This window comes from Chamaea fasciata, unplaced genomic scaffold, assembly GCF_029207755.1.
Source record: "Chamaea fasciata isolate MVZ Bird 193981 ecotype frontalis unplaced genomic scaffold, bChaFas1.0.hap1 SCAF_3, whole genome shotgun sequence".
NCBI classification, from domain to species: domain Eukaryota; kingdom Metazoa; phylum Chordata; class Aves; order Passeriformes; family Sylviidae; genus Chamaea; species Chamaea fasciata.
In genome coordinates, this window is record NW_027094088.1 from 98,226,884 (window position 1) to 98,238,102 (window position 11,219).

Here is an 11,219-nt window from a genome sequence, read left to right on the forward strand (position 1 = left end):
TATTGATAAAATTATGCTAGTAAAGAAGGAGGATGGATACTCATGAAGAGCTTTTCCAAGGGAGAGCTCATGTAACTTGAAATCACAGTCCCACTTTTCTAGCACAATAGTCTATACAAATCATGGAAACAAATTATTAATATTTATTACTACACTGCCTGTAACAGTCTCGAGCTACGTTAACCTTGATTAGGACTTGCATACTTAAAACATGGTTTAGATTGAATCAAATGGTATTTTGCCACAGTTTTGGTTCATCTTTTCAGTTACGGTTGGCAAAGACACAGCAGGATGATCAGTATTTTTTGAAGTATAAGTATTTTTAAGCAAATGCATGGATTGCCTCTGGCAGTGTTTGAAGTCATTTAGAAAAAACCTGAGGACTAAAAATTTGGTGCACTGTCAACACTCATTTCCTCGCAACATTTAATTTGGCACATTTCATTTATAATATCAAACTAATGCATTACCACTAGCACAGGGTAACTGGAAGATAATTATCCCTGGATGCCATGCTTGTAAGTCTCAGTTGTTACTAGAGGGGATCCCATGGTGTTTCCTGCAACCCTCACAACCACATTGACCAGATTATAACATTTGCATCACCATGACTGTTTTCCATCAGGTTTCATCTTTCCTAGACTCCAAGTGTGGATAGCAGGGAAAAACAGTGTGCTCACAGGTCTCACCTGGTAGGAAATCACAATGCAAAGGGAACATGACTCCAGCCCTCAGAGTGAGAATTGCAAATATAAATCAACATGTGCAATGCAAACAACAGCAGACCATAAAACCCATGTGTTAATTTGTCTAAATATTCTTATCTGGCTGTGCTGGAATACCCAGGGTTTCACTGGCAGAGATACAACTCCTTCCTAAATCTAGGATCAGTACTTTTCCATCACAGGCAGATTTCCTGAAGGAAGGACAGGGAAGAAGATGAGATGTACAGGACTGCAAACACCACAGTGTGTCTCTCCCACATACCATTGGAGTACACTCGGACCAGGGCAATGCTTCAGACACTTTACTGCATCTCCAGCAGTAAATGTAACAGGGCCAAAGACATCATGCATCATTCTAAGTGCTGGCACATACCTGGAATGATCTTGATCCATGCCTAGCTGGTAATTCCTTTAGGAAACCCCCAGCCATGGCTAGGTGCCAGAGATCACTGTCAGGAGACAGTCCAGCCAAGACTAGCGAGTTCAGCAATAGGAACACCAGCGCTGGTCATGCTTCCTGCCCAAGTACGGACACAGCAATCGTAGCAACATCCAGTCTTGTTCCAGAATATCAGACATTTACATAAAAGAAAGTTTATATAAAATAGCCCCACCCACAAGCCACTGTTGATAAAATAGAAAATGGTGGGAAAGGACTGACAGATACTTGCTATTAACTTTTTTTTTTCCTTAGTCCACTGTTTCTGTGGTTCTGTGCAACCCTATCTGAACATGGCCCTAATTTGGAGATGTTGGAGGCTCCAGTAAAAATCATGCATGTAGATCAAGCCACACTCTTTATTTTGTCCTCTAATTTAATTGCAGTGTTCTTCAGAGGGCTAAGAGTTTGCAACTTTGAAGACTTTTTCCTTCTGAAAGCCAAACTGATATAAGGGTGACTAAATGCATTATAGTAGATTATTGATTTTTCCTAAGCAACTCTCCCTACTTTTCATGCAAATTAAGACAAAAATTGACCAACCTGGTCTACTAGAAGGTGTCCTTGCCCATGGCAGAGGGGTTGGAACTAGAAGATTTTTTAAGATCCTTTTGAATCCCAAACCATTTCATGATTCTAAGAAAAATGAAGCTTTATTGTGTTTTACACTGTGATTAACTGACATCTCCTAGAGCAAAATAAGTAACCTCTACAGTTTCCTTCCCTAAAATCTTGCAGAACATAACAGCTGTATTCTTTAGTCATTCAGTTTTAAGTCATGCTGATAGATTTGTGTCTTTCAAGAGAGCATTTTTTCACAGGATTGTTCTACAAAATAGCTGAAATCCTTCCAGGTAGTACTTTTCTCTCTCTCACTTCACCATCAACTTTCCCTTTGTTTTGCTCAAAAGTCTTTATGTCATCTGTCCTTAGGAACAACTTCATTACACAGCAATTGAATCCCCAAGTTATAACTCAACTTTATAAAAAGAAAAATATAATTAATTTGCACAAGGAATGTTATGGAATTTAGCTTAAAGATTAGCAGAGAAAACGACATGGAAATTGCAAGCCCAGCCATTTAGCAACTGACTAGGCTGACCAGACTTGGCACACAAAAGTGATCTGGCTGTAATCTATGAATTTGTTATGTCTTGCACAATGCTTCTTCTGCCTTTGGTAATAATTTCTGTATTGTGATAAAGAAACTTTGATAGAAGCTGGACACCCTTGTGCTAGGCCTGTGTGCAAACATTCAGACTCCTAAACTGCTACACAGATGCAGAAAAGAGAATAAAATGTTAGACCAATGTAAGTATTGGTTCCAAAGGTATGTATTCCAGTTTGATCATTTGTCAAGCTGAAGGGTGGTCTCCAGCTTGCCATTTTCTACAGCAGTGCTACATCCAGCATAGAGACTGCCTTCTAAATGCAAATTGAAAATGTTTTAAACAGATTTCAACTAGGCAAGGATGACTCTACCTCACTGAATTGTCACTTCCATTGTAGTAGTATCTGGACAGTTCATTCATACACATTAGCACAGTAAAAAGCCCCAACCACTTCCTGTTCCACAAGTTTATAGTTAGCAGTGAATAACTGATTTGAATTATTAGGCATTCAAAATCATAGTTAGAAGGAGTAGAACTTCCTATTTGGGAAGAAAAAGAAAAAAAGAAATCCACCGTGTGTTCAAGGCTGTTTCACAAAAAATGGACTAATTTCCAGTCAAACACAATTAAAAGCCCTAAAATGTTACATCCATTTTATAAAGACAAATTTCTTCAGTCATATAAACTTCTGGTAATAAATGTAACTTCTGTTTTAGACTAATATAAAATTGAATCTGCAAAATAATTCTCTGTATAAGGAAAACTTCCCTGTCACTCTTTTTCTATTAAAGCTTTTATAATAGAGATCAGATAAAGTGTAGTCTGATGGAGGACAACACTTTATTGTCTTTTACTGAAAATAACACTGAAGCATGAAAGCACTATCTTCCACAAGATGTGCATTCATTGGAATCATTTGATAGAGATTCACTGATTAAAAACACATGTAAACCCATTTCACATCCAGTATGCTGTTGCATACAACCCACCAACAGACATGACATTTGTTTTTGCAACCTGCATTTTGGTCCAGTTTTGTGCATGTGCATCATTAAGAAATCTATGATACCAGTTTCCTGATCTGTGCACTGTTAAACACTTCAGAAGAGCTTTTGCTTTATAATTTTCAATTGAAAAAGCTATAACTTCTAGAAGTCCATAGGAAAAACTCTATTCCTCTATGGCGTAACAGACTGAACATTTCCTGTTACATTCAAGAAACACTGAGTCCAGAAGGCTGTGGTACATTATTAGGCACACTGTTTTGTTAAAATAATTGTCTAGTGTCCATCAAATAAAGCACAAAACTATAATCATGCCTTGACACCTAATGGAGCAAATGGCTTTTATAATAATAAATATATTTACCAAAAAAAACCAAACCAACCAAACAAACAAACCTCAGAAACTGATTTTCTGGGGTTTTTTTTCTTAGTTGGATTTTTTGTTTTATTTTGGCGGAGTTTTGGGGAGTCTTGTTGCTATTTTGGTTTAGGGTTTCCTTTGCCAATCCTTCCTTTCCCAATCTACTGTAGAGAATGGAAGCATTGATTAATAAAGGTATCTTCTAAAAATCTTAGCTCTCAAAAAACACAGGTAATCTCTAAATCTTTAAGGTCTGTCTCACACTTTCTTCAATACTTTCCTGCTTTTATTTCCTTTAACTGAGACTTGGGAAGAACTTCTTTGGAGTGGAGAGCAAGTCAATTCATGCAAACCTGTGCAGGACCTCATATCTTTGTGTGCAGAGTACTAGCTCAGAGTAAAACCCATGTGCATTACTTTTTCTTCCATAATTAGAGCAGAATAGTCATAGTCATAGTCATGCAGTGAAGTACATCAGCTCAAATTTCTACACAGGCATCAAGAAAAACTGGAGTTTCACCACTCAGGGAACCTATATAACCCACACACTTACTTTTCCCATTCTGCAAATTTCCAAATTACTGAATGAGGCGTAAATTTTGAAGTCACAAGGATCAAAGAAAGATAAAATATCAAAGGCTTCTAGAAGACAAAAAAGTTAGCATCATGGTCTTCAGCTTTGTCTCCAGAAAGGTCAGTAAGATATCAGTTTCCCCAAGCTAAGTGGTAGGCATGTAGGTGGTTAAAATCTATTTCTCCTTTTATTGACTAATGGAAATACTTAGGCAATTGCTAAGGAGACACTGCCAGTGTTTTAGGTGCAGATAAGGTGCATTGGTCCAGCCTGGAGATATTTCCGCCTTATTATTGTTCCATTAACCCTTGTATTTTCAACATTCATTTTAATGGCATTTCATTGCAGTATGAAAATTCATTAATGTATTTTCCTCAACTTTTCACTGTAATCTTCTGAAATAATAATATTTATAATAATATTAAAAGAAAGAGAACCAAGATGTAATGCCCATGCAAACCAACAAAAAATATTCCACTGCACCATCAAAGGATCTGATGTCTCCTTGTTCTAAGGCACGTTTTTGGTGGAATGGGAAGATTGAAAATGGAAAAGAAATGGAGGAAGGTAGATCATCACAGGAAAAGAAAATATTTAGAAGTAACTAAAAAAAGGAAGAAGTAAGTCACTCTTCTTACAAAGCCGATGGAGAAAAACAGAAGAGAGAAAGAATCACTAGAGGGATGAATTTTTTATCCAGACAAATATTTAATTCTCTGTATACAACTTTGTAAATGTCTACAGGTCATTATAATTAGACCTGTAATATAGGTCTAAATACTGTTGTTCCCTTTGCTTAATATTCATTATTCAAATGAAAGTTTTTAGAACCCTTTAAAACAAAGATCATCCTACTTCTACTAACCTTTTCCTCCTCGGCATCTTCACACAGGGAACATTTTAAAATTATTCTCAGTATAAATGTTGTCCCTGCAAGGCACCTCTGGGCTTCTCCATGCAGTGAAGATGTGATTCTTCAGCAGTTTTTCAGCAGTCTGCATCTCCCAAATGTGCCTGGAGCAGAGGACAGAGAAACAGTATTTGACTGAACACTACCCAAAGAGGGAAGGCTAAAAGTCAAAGTGGAAAGACAGAATTGGTTTTCTTGGGGACACACCCATTTTTTCTTTGAGGAAGTCGCTCCTATATTACTATGATTTACAATGCTGACCGTGGTGCTACAGATACTACTGAAACAAATCATTATGAAAGGTCTATAACCCTTATATATCTTATATTTTAACATTAGCTGTGACAGTCACTCTATGACTAGCTTTTTATCCCAGGTGCATTTCTGTCTGTAGCAAGAAAACTGCAATTTAGCTTGCAATAAGCATGAGCCACTATAACAGGTTGATTTTTAAATTTTCACTTTAGATGTAATTTATGAGGATTAGATGCTATACATCATGGTTCGTAGAAACAATATAGAAAGGACAATTATTAGAACTAATTAAAAATTCACACATCTGGGACTATGGAAAAACACTTCAAAATAACTATTTATCTACCCAAATTGATATCAGACACAGTGAGAATACAAGAAAGACGGATGCTATGTTTCTGGGAACATTTACACTGCTAGTGGGTAAAATAATTTTGCTCTTATCTATGTTTATAGTTGTAAAAAACCAGCCCTCAGGTTCCAATAGAGAATGACACAAAATGCGACTTGTGCAAATGTAACATGTTGGTGCAATTGAGAAGACCTCACATATGTTGAATTGACTACAACATGGCGTAAGCCACTCGGGGCATTTGGTTAATGCACTTAATTTAGTACAGTAATGACTCTATGAGAGCAAACAAATATCCAAGCTATTTCTTATACTGTGCTTAGGACTAGTTATTTTCCTTTATTTTACCATGTCCTATTTACTTTTTCTTTTTTTTTCTCTCTATCTCATCTTTATTTTAAGGAAGTTTTCTGTGACTAGTAAAAAGGCTCTCTGCTACACTCAGACATAGGAAAGTGCTCTTTTCTGACTATGGTTTCTCAGGTTCATGAAATTGACTGCACTGTACTTTGAGCAATCCAGCAGCTTTCCCGTGTAATTTTTTTCTGACATAACTTGTTTATTTGTTAGAATTAAATCAGCAGAAATTGTATCTGCTTGACCACATTAGTCAAGCCAAAAGAAATGCTCTGAAGTAACAACAATTTATTTCATTAATATTTATCCCATGAAAACATTTGTCTAACAACTGAAAGTACTGAGTAGTTCTGCAAGTGCTTCCAAAGAAGGATGAATATGTCAAGTCACCTATTTGAGCTGTCTGGCTGCTTTGTATATTATTACTGTGAAAAACTATAAAAATAAGCCATAAGATATTATGGGTTTAACCATGATAGAAAAATAGAAAGTCCCTACTCCAGAGTTGACAACCCAAGAAAAAATAATACTAATACCTGAATTGAAATAACAGAAAATAGGGGGATAAATAGAATTAGCATAGTAAGCTAATCCTATATATACCTAATGGGTTTCATATATCTGTGATGTCTGCACAGGAACCATCTGCTTAGTTCTCTTTACCATCAGTGTAGAGAGATGCATGTGAACTTTAGGATGAGAGAAATCCATGATTCCCATCTGACTTGACTACTAAGTGTGTTGGGACTAGCTCAGGCAGCTTCTATGTGAAAAACACTAACATTTGAGCAGGTGTATCCCACTCAGACTGCCAAATTATTCCTGAAGTTTTTCTAAGTTTCTTGGGAGAAGGTGGTTTCTTTTTAGAGAGAAGTTTCAGAGGAGGACTAGGAAATTGTACTGATGAGGATTATGGTTTTTTCCTCCATGTACAAAGGAGTCTTTAGGGAAAAAAAAAAAAACCACACACAAAAATATTAACAATAACAATGCAAAGATTGACCAGCTGCTAAGGCCAGAAATCAACTTCTCTCCAGCAAATATTAATTAAGCAGGTACAACCTGGGAAGGGCTTTAAAGATTGAGAAAGAGATTTAAAAGAAAAAGTGAAACCACTGAATTTATCTCACTTCCTTGGAACAGTTAAATTGAAACCAAGAATCTATATACCTTTACAACAGAAGAGAGAGGATAGAAACAAAAGGGGAAAACCATATCTCTGAAGTAAAAATGTGATTAATTGAGATTAAAGATGTTGGAATCAATTAGGAATGAGGGTGTAAGGAAAAGTACTTGTAAAATATTTTCACAGTGAGGAACAATGAGAGAGAATATAGCTTACATCCCTTCTAGATGTTCCAGAAAAGCATCCACAAGACCTAGTGATACCCCAGACAGCAGAACATGGAGAGAAGGCCAAGTGAAAAGCAACACTGAATTATATCAGAGACAAGCTGGATGATGTCACATTGATAAAGAAAATAAATATTGTGGACAGTTGAATGGTTAGAACTCTTTTTTTTTTTTTTTTTTACTCAGATTGACCTTTAAAAACATATAGTGTAATAGTTGTGTATTTTCTGTTTGTAGAGCAGGAGAGAAACGTGAAGAAGAGCTCTGTATGTGAGTCATCTGCAAAGAAACAGTAGCTGATTCTGCATGTGTTATTCAGAGATACAATACAGAAGGAAAGAAGAATAAGAAAAAAGAGTCTTATTAATAGATAATCAGTAACAAGAAACTACAGAAGAAAATACTTCAGGAATTATCAGAAGTGGAAGAGGGAAAACCAGCTTATGTTGACACCTCAAAATCCAGTGGATGATGGAATTTTTAGAAAAGCATACTTGATTATATCAATGACATCTGACGAAAATTGATAGCACATATTGAGTATGACATTTGGCTAACAAGAACGCATTTGAAATTTCACAAGAGTAATTTCATTTGAATGAGATTGGTCTGTGCTGGTCTTGGAGAACAAAAATGGAGTGACGGGACACAGCATACACAGGAGTGAAATACAAAGTGGTGCAGTAGCTGGAAAAAGGAAATGGAGACACAAGTGAATTTTTTTGATTAGGAGATATTAGCACAAGGTTCACAAGAAGAATAAGAGAGGAACCATCCCTACCTTTGTTTCCTCAAGAGAAGAGAGAATTTTCTGTCCTTCTATTCCTTTCTTCACTTGCTACCAAATTTCTTTAGTAAAAATCCCTATTTTTTTTAGCCACACTACTTTATTACACTTACATAGTGAAGGGACATCCCAGTACTTCACTGTAGATTTTCAGCCCCTTCCTCCCAGAGGAAGTGCAGGGTAGTAAGGTGCTTTTGCACATAGATTGCCCACTAGCACTTGCTGATAGTTAAATATGTCCCTCTTTGGGTGGTTGTATGAATGTAACCTGTCCCTGTCCTCCTTTGAGCCAGCAGTGTCTATCCCGGTCAGCAAGCTTCTGGCTCTCTAGCCACAGATGGTCTCTCTGGTAGCATAGCTACTGACTCTGATTTTTATTGATCAGCAGCAAACAAACCTCGCTGTGCACACAAGCTCAACAGCTGCTATTTCTTGAGCAGTTCATAACTCATGCTTTCTAATTTACTTTACCTATAGCAAGCTAACAGATCTGCACTTAGCTTTTGTTGAAAGGAGAAGAGAGGGCAACAATACTGATGGCACTGGAAATTATGACAGGCAGACTCACATTATGCTAGTGGAAAGGTGGCAGAGTCATGCTGAGGTAAGACCAGGAGAGGGTCAAAGTCAATGAATGTTGAAATAGCCCCTTGTACATGACCAGAAGCCAAAAAGGGAACAACACTTGAAGACTGAGTTATGTGAACAGCCCTTTGACATGCAGGAGAGTTGTACCAAAGCTGAGGGTTGAAGACCTGAAAGAAGCAGCAAATATCTGAGGCCTTAGGTGGGTCATCAGTATGAAAATTAATGTCAGAGGTGGTGCAACTATGAAGAAGGAAAGAACAAAATTAAGTTGGCATGTAGATGGGTAGAAGGGGATAGAGAACAAAAGGCATCCGCATGTTACAGGAGTGGAAACTACAGTCAAACACAGAGAAGAGCATAAGGGAGGGAACTTGGTGAAATAAACCATTAATAATGCATATCCTTCAGCACTGTGTTTGAGCTCTGGGGTTTTTATCATACCATATTAAAACATAGTACTTTGTGTGATGGTACTTCATGCTATTTGTGTGATCTCAGTTCCCCTTCCAGGATATCAAGAAATAACATAACTTTTTACTCTCTGCCCTTCCACCATATGCCAGCATGACTGCAAGTTCACTCCCTCTTTTTTGTTAGGCTCTTTGTGGGTCAAGCTTCTCTTTTCCTTTTTTCTTTTTCTTACTTTATTTTAAACAAAGATTATAAATTTGTTATGCTTTTCTGTCCCTGTATTTGTTTGCATGTTACCTCTCTGATGTCACCACCCAGTGTTAACCCTCAGTACTCTTAAGAGTGTCTGTTCTATTAAATTAAGTCTGAATCCAATTCAAGAGTGGTTGAAAATTATTACCGTTCTGATGGCTGTTCAGTGTCCTTTTTGAAATGAACTCTGATCATGGTCCAACTCCTGGTGGATGGTCCACATCTCCCAAGTACTGTTACAGCTGGCACTAATTGGCAACCTCATTCTCAGTCTTAGTAGGCAAGTTAAGTACCAGATTGTGCAATGAATTATTTTCTCACTCCTGGGTGCGATCTACCTGTGTCCAAGTTGAAGCAGAATACAGAAGAAGCAAAGGAAAGCCCAAGTAATTACTGCTTTTGCTGTGCTATCACTGGGACTCAGGTGGACAGGGCTTTTCACATTTTGTAATCTTGGAGTTAAATGTGAAACAAAGTCACTTAGGAGATGCCCTTGAAAAACTATTTCTATTTTTATAATTCTTCTATGAATGATAGCAATCTGAATGCTAATACAATAACAGGTTGGGAGAAATCTTTTATTACCTTAATTGTGGATGAGAAGTAATTCTCCAAAAAAGAAAGAGGGAACTTGTCATCCCACGCTTCAGTGGGATTCTCAGACATATTCCGTTAGAAGCTGAGTGCTATGAATGTCAGATGGTGGGTCCCCCAGGCTCCCTGGCAACCTGCATGCGACTAAGAAAGAGGCAACAGCTTGCTTCAAGTACCCTTCCTAGAGATGACATAGTTAGATAAACCCAACAGGGAGTATAGCACGTGGAGGGAGCAGTCTGGTAAGAGGAAACCATTCCCTGTGGGACTGGCTCCATATTGCCACATGAAATGTTCAAAACACTGCTAGCCAGGAAAGTTGAATTTATTGCTTAATGAGCAGAGGACCCGGAAAAGATCATTGACAACTGCAGTGTAAACACAGCCACTTAATAGGGTGTTACTGAATGCCAAGAGGAAATTAAAAAAATCTGTCCTACAAGCAGCACTTTCTACCATATAGAATACGATTGGAATAAATAGAGAACACAGAAAGCAGCTGTAGAGAACAGATGAGATATTGGATAAGGTGGAAAGAAGAGAAGAACTTATATCCAGAGGGCATTTCTTAGACTGCATTGAGTATAAGAGTCGTGTAAAAGAGAAGATGAAGGAAGACAAGTTAGCATAACAGCAGCAGAGTGACAGAAGTAACGCAAAATGACACTGTGACATTATTAAGAAGCTCAGCAACACACTCAACCTCCATCACAATGTCATCAGGACAGATGGCAACAATTGGCAAAGACAAGGCACAGCATGTCTGGAAAGCAATAAGAGCCTATAGAAGAAAAGAAATAATATGAGCAGCTATGGAAAACACAAGAGAATGCTACAGATTTTTGTAGAGGTAAAACAACAATTTACCATCCAACCTATGCATATTTGTCACAACTGCCTAATACGTATGACATAATTTCCCAATTTGTCAAAGTTTTCTTCTTTGCAAAGAATCAGGGTTTTCACAGAAGCCGTTACTATGATTTATTATTCTTTTTAGTACCTGTGAGACCTATTGTGAAGGACTGCATCATGCTAGGTACTTATCTAAATATGAATTAAAAAGTAGTCTCTGCAAAATGAGCTTACAATCAAAACGCAGCATGAAACAAAATATATGGGTGCAGATGCAAAGCGGTATAATG

The 11,219-nt window shown here is 37.3% G+C and overlaps 1 long non-coding RNA gene across 1 annotated transcript in view; it reads right to left on the bottom strand.

Moving 5' to 3' along the window:
- Positions 1-5,223, bottom strand: part of LOC136287293 (uncharacterized) — a 43,724-nt gene extending 38,501 nt beyond the window's left edge. The window contains exon 1 of the long non-coding RNA XR_010720136.1: positions 5,081-5,223. This is a non-coding gene — a long non-coding RNA (uncharacterized lncRNA). The remainder of the gene's footprint in view (positions 1-5,080) is intronic.
- Between the last annotated feature and the right edge of the window lie 5,996 nt (positions 5,224-11,219).